The sequence below is a fragment of the Musca vetustissima genome, unplaced genomic scaffold (assembly GCF_032173495.1).
Source record: "Musca vetustissima isolate MV318-11 ecotype Yass unplaced genomic scaffold, APGP_CSIRO_Mvet_v1 utg566, whole genome shotgun sequence".
Classification (NCBI taxonomy): Eukaryota; Metazoa; Arthropoda; class Insecta; order Diptera; family Muscidae; genus Musca; species Musca vetustissima.
In genome coordinates this window covers 179,400-205,587 of record NW_026884077.1, presented here as the reverse complement: position 1 = coordinate 205,587, position 26,188 = coordinate 179,400, and positions in this window count along the sequence as shown.

Genomic DNA, 26,188 nt, shown 5'->3' with positions numbered 1-26,188 from the left:
CACATATACTCGTAGAGCGTTACGTACAGATATATATTTTCCGCATTTGAAGGAAATGGACGTTCCATATGAATGCAACAACTTTAAATTCATCTCCAGAGATGAAGTAATCAAATTACTTTGCTTTTACACAGCACTGACCAACATTTATATTTACTGGTAAATGCAGTGGACAGTGGTTAAAAATTAAAAAAAAAAATATCTATTTCGTATTAAAAAATAATATGAAATTCTGTGATTCTTTTTATTGCAAAATTCCTTAATATTGTATTTCAGAGCCATACGTCGTATACGTATTGTCAATACTCATACGCATAGGTGAGCCCTTTATTTAAATTTTTAATCTGAACGAAAGTAAAATAAATCAATGGGTAAAACGGGAGGAATTTATATTTTAAATTTAAAATATATATTATTTAATAAAAATATTAAATTCTGTGATTATTTTTATTACAGAATTCATTTATATTCACATTTTGACCCATACGTCGTATACGCATTGTCAATACTCATACGCATAGATGAACCCTTTATTTTTCATTTTTTAATATAAACAAAAGTAAAAAAAATCGTCACGATGGAACCGCGAAATATAGACAAACTCCGTTAAGAGGGGTTGAGATATTTTCCAAAAAAAAAAAATATATATATATATATAGATCAGTTAACTCCCTCAGGACAAATATATTTATCGATGAAAATATGATCCTAAGGGACCAACAAATATTTCGAAATGATAAAATATCGTCCAGAGACTGAATGATTTTTTTCTAAGAAAAAAGAAAACCCAGATTGGACAGTTTTTTTCGGCAAGACAAATATACTATGCTGCAGAACTTTTCCCATGATGGTAGACAGTACTGGAAAAGATTTTGTAATTAATGGGACACTTATGCGTATAAGTGATGCCGGAACGTATACGCGTTAAAAAAGTTAAAAAATTTTGTGGGTAGAACTAAATTATTAATTCATAGAAGAATTTTTTTTTTATTTTTAATGATTTTCCATGGAAGTGGCGCTTTATATTTTAAATTTTGATATCACGAAATTCATTTAAGAGCACATTTTACCCTTACGTCGTATACGTATTGTCAATACTAATACGCATAGGTGAACCACTTATTTCAATTTTTTAATATAAAGAACATCTAAAGTAAAAATGTCCCACCAGAACTGTAAAAACTCCATTACGAGACACTAATAGGAAAACTCCATTATAAATTAACACAATAGTCAGTGTAATAAATATATATTTCGAAGAGGAAAGAAATTCCACACACATTGTGGATTCATACAGGACTAAAATACTGTTATGTACCAACTTTGGAAATTTTCATAACGCAGCAAATAGTACAGGAAATATTCTTAATTCGGAAAACATATGATAATGATAGAAGGTATACGTCCAAGTGTTCACATGAATTTGACAATTGTTGCGATTGGAAAATTGCCGCCCAAAGATCTATACTTTTTTTGTAGAAAGAAACCACAGTCATCGAGGTCAGTGGAATATTTCTAGAAAGAAAAACAGTCTATGGAAATTTTTTATAAGAAAGGCAAAGGTAATAGAATTTTTACTATAGGAAAAACATTCATACCTAGGATTGTGAAGAAAAAACTTCCTATGGATGGTGAAGTTATTCCTACAGGACACAATTATTAACCTCAGGATTAAAAATATTGGAAAATTATGAATGTCTCTAGGTAAAGTTTTTTTTCTAATGAATTGTGTGAAAATAACATAAGTATTTAAATTGGACCATTATGTGCATAAGTCATGACATAACGTATACGCCTAAGTGCTCACAAGTATTTGGCAATTGTTCCGATTGGAAAATCGCCATCCAAAGAACTTTGATTTTTTATAGGAAAAAAAACACAGCGAGGAAAGTATACGGAATATTTCTAGAAAGGAAAACAATAAGTCCGTGAAATTTTCTTATAGAAAATATCCAAAAACAGTGGTTGATAATTTTCTATTGTTACCTGAGATTGCGAAGAAAATGAGAGACTTTGTTCCTGCACAACAAAACTACTAACCTCTGGACTAATAATATTGGAAAAATGTGGAGGACACTAGGTAAATTTTTTCTAAAGAAGTGTGTGTGAAAATACCGCAAATATTTAAATTGGGACATTATGCGTCTAAGTCATGACAGAACGTATACGTCTAAGAGCTCACAAGTATTTGACAATTCTTTCGATTAAGATTATCACTATGAAATTTTTCCTATAGAAGAAATAACGTCATGAGTTCTGTGGATATTTTCATATAACAACGTCTCGGAAGGCCGTAGAGTTTATCCTTTTGGAAAGACAGCCTCATGGCATTTTTTCATATGGGAAAACACGTTCCGAGGGACTGAGAATTTTTTTCGACAGGGAAAAAAATATTTAGAGTTTCTGTGAAATTTTATTTGAGAGAAGGAGAAACTTTATATAAATTGCGTGAAGTAATTTCAACCCGACAACATTAAAAGAAAATCGCAATAATGTGTATCTATGTTATTGAAAAAAATTTTAAATTTGGACTTTTATGCGTATAAGTGATGACAGTAGTGACCCCTACTTATGCATTGAGTTTAACAGCTATATTAGCGAACAAAACTACTTAAATTACATCAGTTTTTTAACTGCGAAATTGTCCCAAAACTAAACACGCAGTCCCGAGGGACTATGGAATTTTTGATAAAAGAAAAAAGCCACACAAAGGTCCTAGAGAGTTTTCTTTATAAAAAAAACTCACCGACATAGACGACAATAGATTTTCTTTTTGTTTTTGGCTTTGCATTTTTTGTTTATATGGACTATCTTTCTAAGATTATAGGTTTAGTGTGGACCCGTTGCGTTAGTAAAAAATATATTAATTAATGGTGTGAAAATACTAAAAATATTGAGATAGGACCATTATGCGAATAATTATTGACAGAACGTATACGCCTAGGAGCCCATAAGTATTGCATTGAGTTAATCTGCTGTATCAGAGCAAGTTCTTTCGTTTTTTTTGAAGCATGGAATTATTCTAAAAGAAAACACAATATCCGAAAGAAAGATGAAATTTACCAGAATTCACCCAGCCAACTTGGAATATGAATATATTTCCCACTAATGTCAAATGTCTTAGGGAGTTTTCCCCTATAGAAAAAAAACTCCGCCCTATATGACATTAGATTTTTTCTTATAGGGAAAACAGAATCTTGTACGGCTTCGAATTTTTTCGATAGGAAAAATATGAACCAACTCTTTCTTGGATTAAAAAAATGGATTGAAGTAATAACAATTTTATTAATTATGTGAAAATATTAAAAATATTGAAATAGGACCATAATGCGTATAAGTAACGACATAACGTATACGCTCAAGTGACTATAAGTCTTCCATTGCTGTATCATAGAGCAGATTTCATGATTTTTAACGAATCATGGAATTACTTGAAAAACAAACACAACGTCCGGAGGGAATATGAAATTCCATCTACGAGAAAAATACAGTTCTGAAGGACTATGAATATATCTCACATTATAATACCGGTGTCCCTAAAATGTTTGATATAGTTCCAGTAAGAAAACGTCATTCCGATGTTGTGGGTGAATTTTTCTTTTTAATTTGTATTAATATTTAAAATTAACATTTTTCGGAGGACAAAAACTTGACATGACATGACATTTTAATTTATCTTTACTTTTGTTTTAACCTTCCATTCTATATTATTCACACCCCAGTCCTACGCCTCCTTGGTGCTCTAACTCCAGCCATTCTTGCCATGCGTCTCTGGCGTCGACGTCTTCGTCGCATTCTTTGCCTTCGGCTCGAAGGACGCCTCGATCTCATTCGTATGCCATAACGTCGGGCATCGTTTAGCCGTTTATTACGCATAGCCCATATTTGATATGGCAATTTATCGAGTTTATTCATATTTGACCATTCTTCACGGGCCATAATGTGCTCTTGACTTACGGATAATTGCGGGAATTTATTTTCCGCCCGATATTGTTGAAAATCTCCAAAGAAAAGCTGATAGGCGCTTGTTTGCAATGGTCGTTTTGGTTCGGTCATTTTGAAGATTACGGAAAATATTTATTTTCAATTAAAAAAATTATTTTTGAAGAAGTACCACAGGGAATTTGAAAAAATTGGTCGATCAAATTATACGATGAAAATAAATAAATTTTAAAAATGTTTATTTTGATTTAAAAAAATGTATATATTGAAATATGTTTCATGGCTATGTTAGATGGAAAATATTTTAAGAAAATACTTTGGATATTTTTCAAATTTTTGTCGCAATGTCCATTTTAATTCGAAATTAAAATAGTCCTTCAGGAAGTGTTTAGTTTTTTGTCATGGAAAAAATAGAATTTGAATTGAAGTTAGTCTTGCAGGAAATCTAAAATTTTTCATATGGAAAGAAATCTGTCCTGTGACCATTGTAACTTTATTTTTAAGGGAATAAGATAGTCATTTGAGGAGAGTCCGTTTTATAATATTGAAATAGGACCATAATGCGTATAAGTGACGACATAACGTATACGCCCAAGTGACCATATGCATTCCATTGAATTAATCTGCTGTATCAGAGCAGATAAATCCACGCCTCTATTAGGCCTTTCAAAAAATATTTTTAATAAATCCACGCCTCTATTGGGCCTTTCAAAAAATATTTTTAATAAATCCAGGCCTCTATAGAGCCTTGACAAAATATTTTTAATAAATCCACGCCTCTATTGGGCCTTTCAAAAAATATTTTTAATAAATCCAGGCCTCTATTAGGCATTTCAAAAAATATTTTTAATAAATCCACGCCTCTATTAGGCCTTTAAAAAAATATTTTTTATAAACCCACCTCTATTAGGCCTTTCAAAAAATATTTTCAATAAATCCACGCCTCTATTAGGCCTTTCAAAAAATATTTTTAATAAATCCACGCCTCTATTAGGCCTTTCAAAAAATATTTTTAATAAATCCACGCCTCTATTAGGCATTTCAAAAAATATTTTTAATAAATCCACGCCTCTATTACGCCGTGATTCTCAGTCAGAGGTCTCTGGAACCTCTAATTTCATATTTTCAATTTCCTTTTTTTCCAACACCACTGTTCGTTCATTGCAGTCAGCAAATAACACCGGTAACATTCTTAGCATCATCAACATCTGGAGCAACATCATTCTAATTTCCATCATCGTCATAGTCAACAATATCAGCAGGAGCAGCAGCAGCAGCGGGAACTTCGACAATAACAACAAGAAACAACTGCATCTGCAACATCTGATGAAAATATTTGCTAAAGACTACAAAATTATGGTACGGTTGCCTGGGCTTTCAATAGTGTTTGTGTTTGGCCATTTATTGTTGTTGTTGGCAATAGACCATTGCTGACTGACTGCCTGCCTGACTGTCTTCTCAGTGTGGTTCTTGGTGTTGCTGTTATTTTGGCCCGGTATATATTTGTTTGTCTCGTTGTTTTTTCCCTCTGTTGTGTCTATTTGTTTATGGGATTTTTTACTTCTGCCCGACTCTATTGAAACAGTTCCGTATTTTTCCTTTAGGTCTTTAGGATCGGCAATTGCAGCAGCAGCAGATTTTTTTGTTGCTAGATGTTGTTGACATACCCAAGTGTAGTAAAAATATAACACCGTTTGTATTTTTCATTTTTCTATTTATCTTTTTTTTCCCTACAAGACATTGTCCATTCATTTCCTTGGTGGTCATTTGAGTTACTTGTGAGGGCCTTCACTTTTCAGAGTATGAGTGTATTTGAGTGTTTGCTTGTGTGTGTGTGTGAGATCCACTTGTCTGCAACTTCATTATTTTCATCTTTTTTTTCTCTCCAGCGTAATGTGTTTATAATTCTAATGATGATGGGCTAAATGAATATGATTATTATTTGTATTTCAAGCTATGCTATGCCATGTGTATGTATGTATGTATGTGTGTTTGGTTTTAAATGTAAATGTGTATTCAAGCTGTATCCAATGGGCTTTTGCCTTGGAAAGAAAAACAAATACCCAGTACATTACGTAATTAAATGTACAAACCCCCACCTTTTCCCTAAGCAGGTGGTAGCTGTACCATAGAAATCCTTATGTTTTGTGACGTCCTGTGTGTCCTTTTGTCATCGGAGGCTTAGAGTTTTTTTTTTATTTTATTTTGTCAACAAAAGTTGCTCACACAAAAGATAACTGCAGTTATAAATGTCACTGATAATCGTCGAGTCGAGGAAATAATTGAGGTAGGTTAGGGAAAAACGTATGCAAATCTTAAAATTAAATATTTAATCGGCGACTCCGGAAATTTTCTCCATCGAGTAGTGGATTTTTTTAAAGGGAAACTATTTTTAACTTCTTGTTCTGAACGGGAAAACACCTTTTTAATTCATTGTGTGAAAATACAACAAAAATATGGAAATTGCCCTTTATACGTATAAGTGATGACAGAATCTATACGTCTAAATGACCACAGAAAATGTATCTAGAATTACAGCATTTGGATGTGGCCAAATAACCGTCTTGTGAGAACCATACTTCGTATACCAGAAATTTACACTTATGCGTATAAGTGATGACAGAACGTATACGCCTAAGTGGTCACAGAAAATGTATAGAATTCCTCAAGGAAATATCTAAAATTACACCATTTAGATATAGGAAAAATAACAGCCAACAAGACCTATACTTCGTATACGTATTGTCATAACTCATACGCATATGTGGACCACTTATTAAGTCTTTTAGTTACTAAAAAAAATTATCATTGAAACGAAACAATATTCCTATGTGTCTGAGCAAATTTTTCCTAAGAAAAACAATTTTTCTAGTGACTGAATTTAAAAAATTTGAAAAATATAAAAATCCATAAAAGGCTTAGTGAGGTTTCTTTATGAGGAAAATATAAAATGGTAAGTAAAAAACTCTTTGAAAAAGTTCCATATTGAGTAATTGAACCCTAGTTCTCCATATTAATTTCGATCCTCGTGGCGTATTATATATGACAATACTAATACGCGCCTTGGTCTAAAAAATATATGTTCTTATGTATTATGAGAAATTAAAAACTTACAATTTTGTATTAATTTTTTATTTTCAGAGAAAAATTCGATGACCTGCAGGTAATTATATTTTTCTATTATTGTTATTATTATTATTATTTTTTTTTTTTTTTTTTTTTGCTCTAAAAATCATAAGAATAATAATGCACCAAGACTATACTTTTCCTATAGAATACATTTCGACATATTTCCCTTGGGTAGAATAATATTCCTCAGTCCCTTCAGATGATATTTTTTGCAACAAAATATTTACTGTCACTGAGAACATAATTTTTCCTAATATCTTATAAGAAAATCCGTCAAGACCATATATTACTTATAGAAAAACTATTACAGGAAAATATCGCTCCAGTTCCTAAAAAAAAGATATTTAAAAAGGTTGGCCAAATTTGACAGAATTTCTGCATAGAAAGATGTTCAAAATAGGTTCCATAAAAAATTTACACACATGATCCCCTGTGACGAATAATTCATATCAATAACCATACGCACCCTATTCCAAAATTTTTTTAATGCGAAAATTTCCTCTGTTCCACTCTGCTTTACATTCCCGTAGGAAAAATACTTTTCTTATAGCAACAATTTCGATAAAAAGTGTATTGTATTCATTATACGAAGTATATCTCTTTACCCTAGGAATTTTGTTTCCTTATAGAAAATATATCACAATGCTACAGGGGCGACGTTTTCTACCTTCGAAAAAATGGCTCTAACCATCAGCACCTTATTTCCCAATTTAAAAAAAATGCCACTGTCCCTTAGGAAATTTTATATAAAAGTTATATGATCCGTCGAAAATAATGCAAAGAAATGGCAAATTCCATCTGGACAATGTTTTCCCAGTTCCTAAAAAATACATTTGAACATGACATTTTATAAATAATCTCGAAATATATCCCATAAAAAAACCACCAATATAATCCCCTGTGACGAATAATACATATCAGTAATCATACGTACCTTGCTCCAAAAAAATATTTTTTGCCGATCTTATTATTTTATTTCCAATTTTAGGTCGATATGAAAACAAATAACCCGCCAAACACTACTGTCGATATTTTTCCCTGAAAACAATATTCCGATATATTTTTTTTCAATTGGCATTGTAGACAATACTTTTTTCGCAGAAAAAAATTCCATTGCTCTTCAGGATGATATGTCGGATATTGGAAATATTATAAAGTCCATTAAGACTAGATTGTTAACAGGAAAATTATAAATTCCATTAAGACAATATTTTTTTCTCGAATAAAAACGCCCTAATATTATTTGAACCACCTGTTGTATAAATCGCATCGATAATCATAAGCAACCTAGTCCCGATTTTTATTTTATTACAAAAATCAGAACTGTTATTTAAAAATGTTCCAATTTTTTTCTTTTCCTTTATAATAATATTTTCCATAGTCTGTTCAAATACAGATTCTCGAAATTAGCCCCCTAATATTATATGAACCATGTGTCGTATAATTCGCATCAATAATCATACGCAACCTAGTCCACAAAATAAAGTTTTTCTTTCAATTTCATTACAAAAATGATTTTTTTTTTCATTTAAAAAATTTCCAATTTAATTTTCCATTTACCGCCCATCCTGCTTCACACATCCTCTCTCCACATTTTCAAGTACTTTCAAATAAAATTAACTCAAATTATTTGCAAAATGTTTGTGCGTGTTCAAAAGTGATTCAGAACAAATGTTGTTGTTTTTTTATTTCTAATTTTATGGTTGTGCATTTGTTTGTGGCCAAATGGTTGTGACCTTTTGGTAGGTAGTGGCAAATCGCCAGTCTCTCAACGAACACTCCAAACAAATGAAAACAGAAAAAAGAAAATAAAACAACAACCTGAAAGTGGGAAAATGGACACGTGTGCATAGCATATGGACCCAAAAATAGAATATATGTATGAGTGTGGGAATGTGTGTGTGTGTCTCTGTGTTTTTGTGATTATATGCGTAATTGAAATTTCAATTTGAACAAACGTTCGCAAACGCACAAAAACAACAAAGCAAAGCATCCCAAAGTGGATGCCACACACTTTTACACCATTTGCACCTTTCGTATGCTGGTGGTCAAACGGCTACAAAAAACGGTTTTCAGCCATTTTGAGGTTTTCCACTTAGGAAACATGAGGATGCTCTACTTCGAGGAAAGGGGACATATAAAACGACCAGTAGTAGTGACCAGTGTTTTGGTGATTGCCAAGGTTTTACATAACTTCAATGGCTTTCAAATGTTTGTTTTCAGTGGATCCACACACCCTCACTATATAGGGGGAGGTGTTGGATTTTTTTGCTTTGAGAATTTTAAGTATTTGCCAGCATGTGAAATGATAATAAAATTTGAAACTGTGAATTTTCAAATAGGGTCCTTTTTTTCTTCGTGGTCCGTAAAGTTATTGTTGAATTTCGGCAGATGCTTTTGGGTGTCTTCCTCTTTATTTTTAGACAACGTTATCTCCATGGTACTCCTCTTCTTTTCCTCCCTCTCTCCCTCCCTCTAAACTAAAATTTTATTTTTATACCCTCCACCATAGTATGGAAATCATTTCCGACCCTATAAAGTATATATATTCTTGATCAGCGTAAAATTCTATGACGATCTAAGCATGTCCGTCTGTCCGTCTGTCCGTCTGTCTGTCCGTCTGTCTGTTGTAATCACTCTAGCGTCTAAACGAATTGAGATAGATCGCCAAAATTTTGCATAGAGTCGTCTTTTGTCTGCAGGCAGGTCAAGTTCGAAGATGGGCTTCATCGGTCCACGTTTAGGCATAGCTCCCATATAAGGGTACCCCCCAATTTTCGGTATTTTGAGGTTCTTGAGCGCGTTTTTCAACTGAATTCGCTCAAATTTGGTATATTGAGTTCTTATTGGGTAGCAAATCTTTCCACTGAAAATTATAAATATGGGTCCATATTTTCGGATAGCCCCCATATAAGGGTACCCCCAATTTTGAGGTATTTTGGGGGGTTTGATCGCATTTTTCGACCGAATTCGCTGAAATTCGGTACTTTGAGTTCTTATTGGGTAGCAAATCTCTATACGAAAAATTATAAATATAGGTCAATTTTTTCGGGTAGCCCCCATATAGGGTACCCCCCAATTTTCGGTATTTTAGGGATCTTGAGCGCGGTTTTCAACCAAATTCGCTGAAATTTGGTACATTGGGTTTTTATAGGGTACCAAATTTCCCCACTAAAAATTATAAATATAGGTCCACTTTTTCCGGTAGCCCCCATATAAGGGTACCCCCAAATTTTCGCTATTTTGAAGTTCTTGAGCACGTTTTTCAACCGAATTCCCTGAAATTTGGTATTTTGTAGTCGTATATGGTAACAAATTTCCCTACAAAAAATTATTAATATGTACCCCCTTTTTGGGGTAGTCCCTATATAACCCCCTTTTTTATATTAAAATAGTTATGCAATCTGTTCCGCGTTTTGGGGTGGTTCTAAGACTCTGTTGTAATCATATCACCTGCGGAGGATATCGAGATTAAAAACTAGAACGTAAGGTTCAATAATGAACTATATATGAACTATAACCCGTATTTAGACCTAGCCCCTGTGTGGGAGGTACCAGAAGGAGTGGACCGATATTCCCCATCTTCAAACTTGAAGTAAGTTTGGAAGAAATTATAAGATGGCCAAAGTTTGGATGAAATCAAAATTTTCTGAAACAAATTTGGTCCAAAGAAACATGGGGTCTAGAACCATTTTAACCGTGTAAAAGTGTATACACCCTCATTATCCACTAAAAATTTCTGAAATTTGTTTTATAGTTTACATTGTGTTTTACATAACTGGTATGTGGAAATGTCGATATATGTTCACTTTTTTATTTTCCCTATATTTTCATTTTAAGTACCTGTCAGTATATCTATGGTGGAGGGTATCCAAAGTTCGGCCCGGCCGAACTTAACGCTTTTTCACTTGTTATTATTCACACACGAATTTTTCATTTATTTGCCGAATACATGCGATTATCGTAAAGTTTATAGCAGGACATGTGCATTAACTTGAAGGTAAATAGATTCATACACTACTTACCCCTCCCACCCTACCGTCCTCTACAACTCCCCCATAATTTGCTCAAACTTTCAGGTTCATAGACTCACGTCCATACTACACACTGGATTGAATACGAGCGAGCACATCTGCCACACCATATGCTACTGCTGCACTATCTTCAATTTATATCCATTTATCCCTGAGTATGTGTGTGTGTTTGTACGCTTTTTTAGTATGTGGTTGTAAAATAATTTATTAAAACAACTCTCGTAGCGGTTATAAAATATAAATAACACAAAATGTGAATAGATTTTCATCTTAGGACTATTAAATTTAAGCTCTGTTAACATTGGATTTGCCAAAACAGTTCCTGGGACATAAAACCATTTTTCGACTCCGAGCTCATGGAGATTCATTTGTGAACTTGGTGTTGCGGATAGGGGGAGTGGCATGGGTGAAAATGGTAGTAAATTTAATGGATATTCAATGAATTTTATTTTTATTCAATATCCATAAAATATTTAATAGAATAAAGTGAAAGGAATTTAAGAAATTCACAAACCCCTAGGTCTACCTTTTAAATATACAAAATATTTACAGACCAACAGGTCGGTGTTGTTATCTATAGAAAAAAATTCACAGACCCACAGGTCTGGGTTTTTTCTATAGAAAAAAATTCACAGACTCACACGTCTGGGTTTTTTCATAGAAAAAAATTCACAGACCCCCAGGTCTAGGTTTTTTCCATAGAAAAAAATTAGCAGACCCTCAGGTCTGGATTTTTTTCCAGAGAAAAAAAAACCACAGACCCCCAGGTCTGGGTTTTTTCTATAGTTCAGAAACGGAAGAAAAAATCACAGACCCCCAGGTTTGGGTTTTCTTTCCATAGAAAAAATTCGCAGACCATCAGGTCTGGGTTTTTTCCATAAAAGAAATTCACAGACCCTCAGGTCTGTTTTTTTTTTCTATAGAAAAAAATTCACAGACCCTCAGGTCTGTTTTTTTTTCTATAGAAAAAAATTCACAGACCCTCAGGTCTGGGTTTTTTCCATAGAAAAAAAATTCGCAGACGCTCTGGTCTGGTTTTTTTGTATAGTAAGCTTCTGCAGGTTAAAGGCCAGTCTTCTAAAGCTAGGAGACCTTCCTTTTTTAAAGGCCAGCCTTCCACAGAAAAAAAACCAGCATTATATAGGTCAGAGGGCTGGTATTCGATAGGCTAGAAAGCTAGCCTTCTATAGATTCGAAGGTCAGCCTTCTATAGATTAGAAGGTAAGCTTCTGCAGGTTAAAGGTCAGTCTTCTAAAGCTAGGATACCAGCCTTCTATAGGCTAGAAGGCCTTTAAGACCAGTCTCCTATAGGTATATGACCAATATTTTGGTGTAGAAGTCCAGTCATCTGTAGGCTAGAAGGCCAGCCATCTATAGGCTAGAAACCCAGCTTATATAGGCTATGGATTAGAAATCCTTCCCTCCTTTTTTTTAAAGGCCAGCCTTCCACAAAAAAACAGCATTATATAGGTCAGAGGGCTGGTATTCGATAGGATAGAAAGCTAGTCTTCTATAGATTCGAAGGTCAGCCTTCTTTTAAAGCTAGGAGACCAGCCTTCTATAGGCTAGAAGGCCTTTAAGACCAGTCTCCTATAGGTATATGACCAATATTTTTTTTACGTAGAAAACCCATTAAATATGTCCATCCTCCCATGGATAGTAGATCTTTCATAATGAAAGCCAAGCTTCCGATGGATAAATTCGTGCCTGTTAGCGTATGATTATTGTCGTCTATCATACGTCCCTTGTACCCTTAATGTGATATCTTTAGTTTGATTAAATTCCTCTCGATTGTTTCCTTTTTTGTCAACAACAGGTGCCAAATGTTTGTCATTCATTTTCTTAGAAAAATACCTGCATTGACAGTTGTAACATTTCGATTGAAAAGAAATTTACAATTACATTTATCTATCGTTTCATTTCTTTTCCATCACAATGTCTGTCTGTCATTTGTATCGAAGTGTTTTTTTCCAGTTGCAGTAAAAATTTGATTGATGTTTTCTTTGCTTTGATCAGTGACTTGTAAACCTGGAATATTTTCCTTAAGTCTAGACAGTAGTATTTTCTTTTCAATTGTTTTACAACACCTAAGGATATACACACATACTCCCAATTGCCCTCCTCTCACACACCATCCGATTTTAGTTTTGATTAAATATTTTTTGTTGGTGCTACAAAAAAATTGTTACTTACTCTAGAAACGATTACATTTTGATGTATGAGCAATTTGTTGAAATAAATGTTAAGTAGCAGTAGAATACTCTGCTTAAGCTGCCGTTGCAGAACATGCCATCGTTTTTCTATTTTTTGGGCTGTAGGGAGAAAAAAAAACGTGCACTTGATGGCAGGGTGGGCCATCAAAAAAAAAAAAAAAATCTCCAGAATATTGCAATATTTTGCCATACAACATATTATGGTGTTCTTGAGCTGTTTCTAAGCGTCTGTAGATATATATATATATATATATATTTTTTTTTTTTTTGGATTTTATGCCAAGACTTATGCCTCAATGGCAGGGTTATGCATGCATGCAGCCATGCATGTTCGGTAGTCATATCTTGATACAATTTTGTTCTAGATTTTTTGTGGGATTTTTCTGCCATCATTCCTTCACCCCACACATATATATATATTAGCAATGCGTGCATTCATGCAACTGTTTTATGTGTAATTTTGCTGCTCTCCCTCGAACTGCCTCTTCCCCCACCAAGTGTTTTGGCAATAAAAAGATATTTTTCTTGCATTTGATTGCAACAGATAATAAAACGTATTTGATTGCACATAAAAACGTGGTACTTATTAAATGTATTACACTTTGTATGTTGGTGTGGCCTCATTCGCACACACACACTCTTCCACACACATACTCTCCTCAAGCCTCATGTGAAAATATTCACACATACCTAGCAGCTCAAAATCTAACCAATCCCTAGTTCGGAGAAATATCTTTGCATTCCTCATCAGCTGTGTGTATATGTGTGTTAATGTTTGCACGCGCGTTTCTGTGTGTGTGTCTGTGTATCTGTAATGATATTATGCTTTAATGTGATTGTCTACGTGTTAAAGATATTTGACTACATGACTGACTGGTTTGGCTCCGACTTCGTGCCAATCTTTACCCGGAACATAACTTCAATGTCTGGAGATGGTTATAAATTTTGAGTAAGACAAAAAAGAGGAAGAAGAAGAAGATTCCGTGCAGATTTTGAAATGCATAATAAAAATGAATATTTCATAGATATTTGCATTTGATATTTTTAAATAAATGAACAATTTATGAGAATATGGGGCGTATAATTGATGTTATCAATCATACGCAATCTAATCGTTATTATTTAAATAGATTTAATTGGTGAAAGGGTGGTAACCGAAAAATGTTCCTGTTGGGAATCCATGATAGGCGACTATACATCATTTTCGTTTAGGAAGAATGCTCTTGGTCCCGTTCGAAAGTGTTTTTCATATATTAAAAAACATAACTGCACGAACTGCCTTTTACATCTTTGAAGAAAAATAAGGGACTTTAACATTCTATAGAAAAAAGTTGTCTCTCAGGACTGTATCTGCCCACAAGAAAAAAAATCGAGCATTATCAGGACAAAATCACAGGGCAGGCATTTCCATATAGGAATCCATTCAAAATAATTTCATAACCGAAAAAATGTATAGGCCTCGCGGACTATGTTTATCCTAGGACACAATTTACCGAATTCAGGACTGTTTCTTTTTTTTCTTATAAGAAATATTCACAGTGCCATATGACTATATTTGTTTCTATTTGAACCATTCACCGTCCCATCAGACTGTGTTTTTTCCCATATTCGGTTCTCAGGGACCATCCTTTTTATTGAGGAAAAAGTTCACAGTGCCTTCAGGAATGCTGTTTTTCTTCAGAAAAAAATACTGACAACGATCTTTATTACTCAGGAAAATTTTCACAATCCCTAATTACAAAATATTTTCATAAAAAAAAATAGTAGAACTGTAATTTTCCAATAGAAAAAAGACAACATTCTTTATGGACGATTTTTTTTCTGATCAGAAAAATTAAAAAGATCCTCACCACTGTATTTTTACTGTAAAAATTTCTTTATACCTTAGGCGATATTTTGCATATAATAATTCAATAGTCCTTCTCGACGATTTTCAATCAATGTGACAATCTTTACCCCCCAAGAACTTCCGTAGTCTCTAAGGATGATATGTTCCCAATGCGAAAAATTCCACAGTTGTTCGCAGACAATTTTTTTCTCATTCAAACAATTGAGCAGTGAAATTCACATTCTTCGGGATGATAGTTTTCTACCAGAAATGTTTGTAATATGCGGCCAAAATAGTGGTTTTCAGGATAACATTATATTTTATATATGTTTTTTGGGACGTATAAGTATTGACAACACTCATACGCATTAGAGGATCACCCAGTAATTTAATTGTATTTAACATTTTTTATGCCTATAGTTTCAATTCAGAACGATATGATGTTTACGTATAGAAATAATAATCCTGAGGGATATTCTCCTTTATGGAAAATGCCACAGTCGTCAGGAAGATATTTTTTACCGAATATTTTTTTATTTTAATCCATGGTTGTTCCTTACGATATTACAGTTTGTATATTAAATTTCTTTGGGGACGTATTATTATTGATTATATAATGAATATTCGGCCACATATATAAAAAAATTATAAAAAAAATCACTTTTTTCTTGACGATAATTTTTCTAAAAATACGAACCTTCAGGAAGATATTCTTTTATCGGATATTTTCCTTATATGAAATTAAATTTTCATTCAGAGCGATATTTTTTCCTATATGAAAATAACATAGTTGTCATAGATGATTTTTAAAACAATTATGGTTAATATATTAAATGTCTTTGGGGGCCGTATAAGTATTGTCAACACTCATACGCGTCAGATGATCAGCCAATATTTGACTGAAAATCCTGTCAATTGTATTTGTTTTGTATGAAAAATTCAACAGTCCTTCTGGACGATATTTTTTGTAAGAAAATTTCATTTGGCAGCAGGACGATACTCACGCAGTCTTGAAATTCCATTGTCAGGTCAACGTTTATTAAACTGAAGAAATTGCACACCCTATCATAACAATTTTTTCCGATATAAAAGAAAATTCCACACTGCTCTACGACCATATTTTTTATATGTTATTCAAGGACTATGAACTGATAATGGTATATCATTGGCCGAATTCAAGCAATTATTGTTCGATAATCTGATGCGTATGAGTGCTGACACTACTTATACGGCCCAAGGAACTTTTATTTAAATGTATAGCTTTGTTAAACAAATATAATTGAATTCCCTCACTGGAGTACATTAAAATTCAATACATTTTTTTGTAGTCAAAAAAATAAATATAAGATTCTTGTTTTTCAAATTGAAAATAAATACCCTGAATCTATTTATTTTGAAATACCCCAAACATTTGTTGTTATTCATTGTGACTAACTAAAAAACTTTAAAATTTTCATTAAGACCTATTCAAATGTTCGGTAACGGACCAAATAAATTATTCATAATTTCCGAAAATACAACAAAGTACCAAAAACATGCAAGAAAGTGGTTTGTACAAAAAAAATATTTTCTTATTGGAATAAAATTCAACACAACACGTAACAGTTTAGAAGTTTGAAGAACTAATTTCTCTTTCCCATTTCTTTGTGTATTACCTTTAATAAAATAACAAATAAATTGTGTACACTTGTAAGTGTGTGAGTGTGAAAGATAGGGGTGTAGAGTGTAGAAGAGAGGAAATTATGTTTGTATTTTAGAAACAATTAAGTTTAACATGCACAATTAGATTTTTTCACCCAAGGCTGCAAAACAAACAGAGCAGAGGAAAAAATGTGTGGCTTGTTAGTGATCAGAACTAAGGGGAATAGCTCACAACTCCCTTACCCATTTTCTAGCATTGTAAAAAGACTAATACTACAAAAAATGTAACAACAATTGCTACAAAATACAATAGTAAAAATATAAAAAAAGCAGAGAGGAATAATGTTTAACAATAGTTAAACATGCATTTACAAGTAACCAAACAAAAGGGCACACATACACACGGGCACTCCCATACACGCACCTGTATTGTCTGACACCTATACAAAAACAATGCCAGGCAAAAAAATGCAACAAAAAAAATCCGAACACTTACTAACCTAACATCACCATTAGAGTTATATTCAAACACTGCAGGCTTTAGGCAAACACAAGTGCAAATACACACACACACAAATAGACACACATATATGTATATCACTATAAGAGTGCGTAGTTGCAACAATAACACATAGCCATCCACAATAAAGGGAACATAATAATTTCCTCTCTTTCCCTGTCGTTTTGCATAAACCAATGTTCACTTTTTCCGGTCTAATTGGAGTAGATGACTGTTGGTGTTAGGAGGACTATCCTGTTGGATAATTGTTTTGCCATTGTATAGAAGTGACCAACAATTTTGTTTTGCTTTATATAAAAAAAAACAGAAACAAAGAACATAAACTACTGTTAAGAGGTATTGAAGTGGAACAAAATAATAGCAAGAACAAACTGTAAAATGTGAAAAATTTTACTTGGAGCTTTCCACCGCATAGTAAAGACCACCATTCTACTTTTCTGCATTGTTTTTCTAAGGTACTGTGACTTTTTTTCATTAAAAATATCCGCATCTAGTATTGTGAAACTTTTCCTGTATGAGAAATGTCGATCTCACATCTCGTCTTGATAGATTTAAAAATTATTTTTATAATTATTATAATTATTTTCTCAGAAATTGTGGAATTAAAAATATATTTCGGTAGTGTTTACGTAGATAAGATATCGTCCTGGGGGGCCTATAGAATTTTTCTTATATGAAAATATCCAATCCGATCATATATGAAAAATGTTTATAGGATATATGTTCTGCTGAGGGACTGTGCAGCTTTTTGTAGAAGAAAAATGTGACTTCAGGCGTAATGGAATGTTTCTTATTGGAAAAACACATGTAGGACTGTCGAATATCATCTAAAGAGACGTGTATTTATCTTATAACAGGAAAAATGTTGCAGTAAAAGATTCTATCCTCTAGTGCGTATGAGTACTGACAATACTTATACGGCCCAAAGAAGTTTAAAATAAATTCTATAATTGATCATTATCAACTATAGATTTTTATGGATTTCATCGTCCTGAGGGTGTAATTAAAAAATATACCGTAGAAAATAACGTCCTGATGGACTCTAATATTTTCGAAAAATCTAAGGAAGGTCTGTAAAATCAAAGACTATAAAATGTATCTTATAGGGCAGAATAAAATATATTGAAAAAATTTTTATTGAAAGGGTGTGGAATGTTGGTCTGTTAGAATTATTGCAAGAGTAAATGATTATCGTCCTGATGCCAAGTGATTTTTTACTTATCGCAAAAATATCGTCCAGATGGACCGTTCAATTTTGTCTTACACACACACAAAAAAAATGCAAGTGACAGAATATTCAATCAAAAAAAAAAAAGGGGGGATTCTCTGATGCGTATGAGTGTTGATAATACTTATACGTCCAAAGATTTTATAGTCCGGAGGGTGTAATTATTGTTTCACATAAAAAAAATATACGCTACAAAAATGTAGCCCGGAAGAACTGTGAAATTGTGGTAAAATATGCCCTGAGGAACTCAAGATTTTTTACAAGACAAAATTGACATATTTTACAGAAAAAAATCCACGATTTTTCTTGACGATATTTTTTTACAATAAAAGTACAATCATAGTTTTTTAGGGCTATATATTTTATGACGATTTTCAACACAATCATAGTTTATATATTAAATTTCTTTGGGGGCCGTATAAGTATTGTCAACACTCATACGCATCAAAGATGATCAGGCATTATTTGATTGAATAATTTGTTCTCAATTTTCTGAAAAATATGATTGTGGCCGAAAAAATCGGAACGAAAACAAATTCTGAAAAATTATGAATTTTTTCCCGTAGGAGAACAACACGGCCCAGCGCTACTTTGAAAGTTTGCTATAGGAAAATGCTAAACATTTTCGTATGGCAAAAATACCGAGGCGCTGTGAAATATTTTCTACTGCAGAATTATTGTTTTGAATGATTTTCGAATTTATTCAGTAAGACAAAATATCATTTTAAGGGTATCTGGAATTCCTACATAAAAATTACTATTGAGAATTACTATTGACTTTTTACAATAGAAATTTCCTATTATGGAAACATATCGTGGTAGGGACCCCTCATATAAGACAAAATGTAGCCAAATTCTGGCTTTTTCAAGAGTCAAAATTTCTCTTTTTGGATCAAGTGCTTCGTTGAAAATGTTTCTTTTGAATTGTTTGAATTAAGGACTGTTTGAATTGGACTATGACATATTTTACAACAAGATTCGTATATTTTTTTATAAAAAATCGGGGAAATTATTTATTTTTTTTCTATAAGAAAAATATAGTCTAATTGGCCTTTAAAATTCTTCTATGGATAAACTATTCCTCCCTTGGACGTTTTATTCGAAAATATTAGAGTCCAAAGGTTCTGTATTTTTTTTTTTCAAGATAGAAACACAATCTTTAGGTCCCGTGATTTGATTTTTTTCTGGGGAAAATTTTTCTTATATAGAAAAAAGACAGTTCCTTGGGCCTGTGATTTTTTTCTATAGAAAAAAAGACCGTCCCAAGGGCCTGTGATGACAGTCCTGGGGCCTGTGATATTTTTCTATAGAAGAAAAGACAGTCCCGAGGGCCTGCGATTTTTTCTATAAAAAAAGACATTTTTTCTTTAGAAAAAAATACCTAAGGGTATTTTTCTATAAAACAAACAATTAGGAATATTAAAAAAATTTCTTCAGTGCCACTTGGTGCGTATGACTATGGTCATATTACATACGCCCCTGTGTACCCAGAAATCGCTCTATAGAAAATAGACACATACCCTGGGGGTCCTGTAATTTTTTTTTTTAACAGTCCTTGTAATGTTTTCTATAGAAAAAAGACATTTCCGAGGATCTGTGTTCTTTTTTTCTATAGAAAATAAACGGTCTCAGGGCCTGTGATTTTTTTATAACAAATACGTTCAACGGAGCCTGGGAATTTTGTGAATAAAGGACAGCCCTTCTTCATTGATACCTGGTGCGTATGACTATTGTCATACATCATATACCCCTTTAAACCATAATTGATATCTAGGGCGTATAACTATTGCCATACATCATACGCCCCTGTGAACCATCACAAATTTGCATTGCATACATAATCCATAGAACGTTTTATGGCTCTTATCGACTTTTAATTTAAATCCTTGGAAATCGGTTCTGCTAATATGATTTTTTTTGGGAAAGTTATGATTTCTATTGTCGATAGTTTTGCCAAATGACTCCTCCTCCTCCTCCACCCACAAAATCACAATTACACTCAAATACCAGTTAAGTGCAACATATGTTTGGAAAACAGTTTTGATTTATTCCAAGGAGAAGTTTCTTTTTCACCTGAATTGAGTTTTTCGATTTTGTGGGAAATCCCCCCCGACGAACTTCTTGAGGTATTGAAAACCACGTAATGTGGTGTGGTAAACTTTAAGGAAGAAACTTGTTTTTCTAGCAAAAAAGAAAAATGGAAAATGAGGAAAAACTTGTAACATTTGTTGATAATAAGCCTGGCTACTTTGTGGGTGGGGTGAGGGTGTGTGGGTATGCCTGTAAGTGTATTTATGTCTTTGGGAGTATTTGAAGTAGTTCCTTGAGCTGCACTTGTTGTTTTGCTGCGGTAAACTCCCTAACAATAAGTGGGGGTGTGTGCAAGTAACTAACATACCTCCTCGAAGATTATCCTTTTGGATGTCATGTGAAAAGCGAATTATACGCAGCTGAACTTACACATACTTTTGAAGAGACATACATAGCTTTACCACAGCTATGTCCGTCTGTGATTGTGGCCAAAGAAGTAGGCGGATAATATTTAATGTTTTATAATGGAAAAACTTTGTAAAAAGAGTTTATTGTAAACGGAAAGAAGGACGGACGCCAGGCAAAGTTAAACTGCAAGAAAACTTGGGAACTCACCACACACATATGCACACAGTGACACAGAGATGGTGTACGACACTATCGTGCTGATATGATGTATGTACGCATGGAGACATTTATAAAACGATTTAAAAACTAAAAAAAATCCCAATACCCACTCCGCCCGCCTATTTTAGCACATGTGGAACAGTGGCAAATGGCTTTAAAAGCTGTTTGTTTTTTCGCAGTTCATTCCCAGTTTTTGTTTTTTTCTGTTTCGGGTGGAATTTTTGAAGTTGTTTTCCGAACTTCCATGTTGTGTTTTCTTTGACTGTTTTCCAATTCCTTGTTTTTGTTCTTTTTTTTTTTTGAGATTTCTTATGATTTGTTTTCTCTTTTTTGTTTTGGGGAGGAGGGGAGGAGTAAGACATACTGTAGCCTAGAGGAATTTTCAAATGCTAGGATTTTTAAGCAAATAATACTTAAGTTTTTTGTTTGTAAAACCAGCGATAAGTTTAGCAGTACCGAAGCGGTTATACCCTCCCCAATCAATGGAGAAGAGCCAAGGAAAAATCTAAAACCAAGGCAGCGAACACCACAAATATTGGCAATGGATGTTCAAGAATGGGTAGGGGAAATTGGAAAGAGGTAAACAGTTCTCCGGTTATTTGTCATTCTCTAATTTTAACGTTTTTTACAACTCACCATTACATTGACAATAGAAAAGCCCAAGTACCACCCGCCTAGAAAAGTTACAACTCATTGCTCAAGTGTTTTAAGTGGTTTTTCATAGTTTTGTTGATGTTGTTCCGTCTTTTGATTTTTGCCCCCTCCTCCTTCGGCAGTTGTTTTTTGTCATTCCTACTAGAAATACCTTTTAATGCTGTAATTTTGTTGACAGCAACAAAACGAAAAGAGTTTTGCAGCAAATCATCAAATAAATAAAGGGAATTGCTGATGATTTTCTAGGGGTAGGAAAAGGACTCTGAAAAAACTTCAACGTAATCTTGTGATTTTTGTGCCTTTAGCTTGAAGGTAGTTCTATTGTTTTTTCGTCCTTCATATCCCTTTTATTTTGGAACTTTGCAATCAACAAATTCTTTTACTTGATGCTCAACACACATAGTTGTCCAAAGAATTTGGATAACACACTGGCTGGACTTTGCTGCTGATGGATATACAGTTTAGGTATTAATCCGATTCTTTTCTCTTTCAAGCAATTACATCCACACATACTTAAAGCAATGATAGAAGAGTAATCGATTAATGATTGGGTAAAATAGTGAAGAAGTTCACATTACAGAAATTCATATTACAGAAGACTGTATTTTTTTCTATAGAAAAAAATTCACAGACACCCAGGTCTGTATTTTTTTTCTTTAGAAAAAAACCTTTGTAGCGTGTAATTAACGACAACACGTATACGCAACAAACCCCCTGTCAAAATTATGATGGACTGGCAGTATGTATACGATCTCCCATCCTTCTATCAAAAAACACAAATTTCCCATTAAATACTGCCGGTATATCACACGATTATGATCTGGAAAAATGCACATAGGACCTGTAGGACTGTGTTTTTTATATATAAAAAATCCCATACCAAAAGGACTAAGTTTTTTCTATATAAAAAATGTACGGACCAAAAGGACTGTGTTTTTTCCAATATAAACTAATTTACCGACCAAAAGGACTGTGTTTTTTTCTATAGAAAAAAAATCACCGACCCACAGGAATGATAGAAGTCTAATCGATTAATGATTGGGCAAAATCACAGACCCCCATGTCAGAAGAGTTTTTTTCTTCAGAAAAATAAATCACAGACCCATTGGACAGTATTTTTTTCTATAGACAATACTAACAGGCCCATTTCCTTTGTAGCGTGTAATTAACGACAACACGTATACCCAACAACCCCCCTGTCAAAATTAAAACAGACTAGCAGTGTATGATTAAAGACAATATGTATACGATCTCCCATCCTTCTATCAAAAAACACAAATTTCCCATTAAATAATGCCGGAATATCACACGATTATGATCTAGAAAAAATTCACAGATTCCATTGGACAAATTCAAATAATCACAGGGCTGTGTTTTATTTTATAGACCCCCAGGTCTATAAAATAAAACACTGACACATAGGACTGTATTTTGTTCTATATCAAATATTCACAGACCAATCTCCTTTGTAGCGAAGGAATGTGTTTTTTATAGAAAAAAATCCCAGCCCTTCAGATCTGAAGTCATTTTTGTTTAGATATAAACCTTCTTTGCAAGACAGGGCATTCGGCCAGCCTTGTATGTAAAGAGGACCACATTTCCTTTACATTTTTTAAAAACTCCAAAATCCTTGTTAGAAGGTAGAAAAAATATTCTTTAAAAACTCCAAAATCCTTTTTAGGAGCTAAAAAAAACATTCTTTAAAAACTCCAAAATCCTTGTTAGGAGCTAAAAAAATATTCTTTAAAAAATCCACGTCTTATTGAGAGCTCGAAAAAATATTCTTAAAAAATCACTACTTATTGGATGCCTAAAAAAATATTCGTAAAAAAATTCACGCCTTGTTGAGAGTTAGAAAAATATTCTTAAAAAATCCATGCCCAGCTTCCCTTGTCCCTTATTAAATTTTTCGTGAAACATACACACTCTATTAATTAAGATCACGAATCGGGGAGCGTATGATTTATATCCACACGTATACGTATTGATCAAATTAATCGAATAATGACAATTGTAGACAAAAAACAACTCTCAGAGATGTTGTTATTTATTTCGAACAATTTTACAACCTCTGCAATATTATTTTTGCCCAGATATTCTGTATAAAAGTACCCATAAATCCTATCCCCACCAAGATTTTTTGAAATATATAAAGTTGAAATGTTAGTATCACAATCCCTGAATGCCATAATCTTCATCAGACAATTTATTCATTTGCCATAATAAATCCAAGCTATTTTATACAGCAGTCCTTAGATTCTTAGGGTTTACGACATCATGCATATGGCAGATGTCTGAAGTTCTTCTTTTTTTAATACAAATCCAAAAGGGGTAAGGTCACATAAATCCCTAACTACGAAGAGAAAATAAACGACACACAGAGCTAGGTAGTTACATGCAAAAATCTTACAGCTGGCAGGGCAATTTCATTTGATTTGAAATTGCATTAAAAAAATAGAAATTGGCTCAGGAGAGAGAGAGAGCGTTGGGGCTACCAGCAATTACTTTGCAATCTGTTCATTCAGTTATTTTTTCCATCTTCGTTAACTAAATGCCTAATTTCGTAGACGATATGCAATGTCATATGATAAATGAATAACAAAAAGAAAAAAAGGAAACCTGGAAAGAAAATAAAATAAAAAAATTATAACCATCCACGTATGAACTTCTGTGTGGTGTTCATGCAACCGTAACGAGCTTTAGTTAGTTAGTTTTAATCATTCTTCGGGTCGCATATGTTTTCTGACAGTATTCATTTGGTTCGGAGGTTTCCATTTTGCCATTAATAATTTTTGTCTTTCATGAGTTTTATTGTCTTAAATTTAATGGCTGGTTAGCAAAAAAAAAAGCAAGAAAAAAAATTAAAACAAAAAATATTGCCCTCATAAAAATCGATTGTTAGCATTAGTTTGCACAAAAAAAACTTCTCTTGATTAGTTAGCTAAGCTTGTATGAAAAACGAAAAGTTTTGCACAAGAAACTTTTCAATCACCAAAAACAACAAATTTTGATTTATCATCAAATTTTTATTTGAAAATTGTCTGTATTTGCTTGTCACATATGTCTCGAAATCCGCCATTAATGTTTTTTTTCGGGATCCAAAAAAAATCATCTTGCAAGATAATAAAAAGGGAAGAAGTTTCTAAACAGGTTTCTGATATAAATCTTAAAACTTTGTAATGAATTTTAAAGATATAAAATAAGTTATTCCATCTCCTATAGAGCGTATAATTAGCGACAACACGTATACGCAACAAAGTGTCTGTCAAAAATAACAACAGCCTGGTGGCGTATGAGTAACGTCAATATTTATACGCTCTCTCATTCTCATACCAAAAAACCGCCTATTTCTCATTAAATATTGCCTGCATACGCTACGATTTTTTATGATCTGGAAACCTCAACTGTTATTACATCCGCCGGTCAACCTTATTTGTTAATTACTATCTTCCTTTTTAGCTGCAGGTTATTCATATGTTTCTCCTCCAGGTTCTTTGAAACAACAATTTCAGAGCCAATTAATTTATTGTTGTAATAAGTTTACATTAACGGAACCATTTAGGCCATGTCCATACAATATTTTTGCCACACAGAGGCCATGTTATGGAGGCAGCAATGAGCACCATTTTAAGTGAAAATTATATTTTGTGTCATTTTGAAATAAGAGGGGAACAGTGGGTTCAAAGGGAAAACATATACAGCCTAATTTATAGGAGACCAGTTTCTTCAATAACAGAAAATTGAAATTTTTAAAGAATAGTTTTTTCGAGGACTATTATAGGCTACCGACAAGGCGTGGATTTTTTAAAGAATATTTTCTTCAAGCATCCAACAAGGCGTGGATTTTTTAAAGAATATTTTTTTCAAGCATCCAACAAGGCGTGGATTTTTTAAAGAATATTTTTTTCAAGCATTCAACCAAAACGTGGATTTTTTAAAGAATATTTTTTTCAAGCATTCAACAAGGCGTGGATTTTTTAAAGAATATTTTTTTCAAGCATCCAACAAGGCGTGGATTTTTTAAAGAATATTTTTTTCAAGCATCCAACAAGGCGTGGATTTTTTAAAGAATATTTTTTTCAAGCATCCAACAAGGCGTGGATTTTTTAAAGAATATTAGCTCTTTACAAGGAGCCCTCAGTTTACGCAGGCATATTTTTCTATAGAAAAAAATCAGGCCTCAGTTAATGAGCTATTTTTTCCATAGACAAATTATTTTCCTCAGTAATTGAGGTATTTTTTGTAACCCACTGTTCCCCCATCTTGTCCCACCAAAATATTCCAAAAATATTATTGTCAATAAAATGCCCTCTATACAAAATGCATTTTAATTTTAAACAT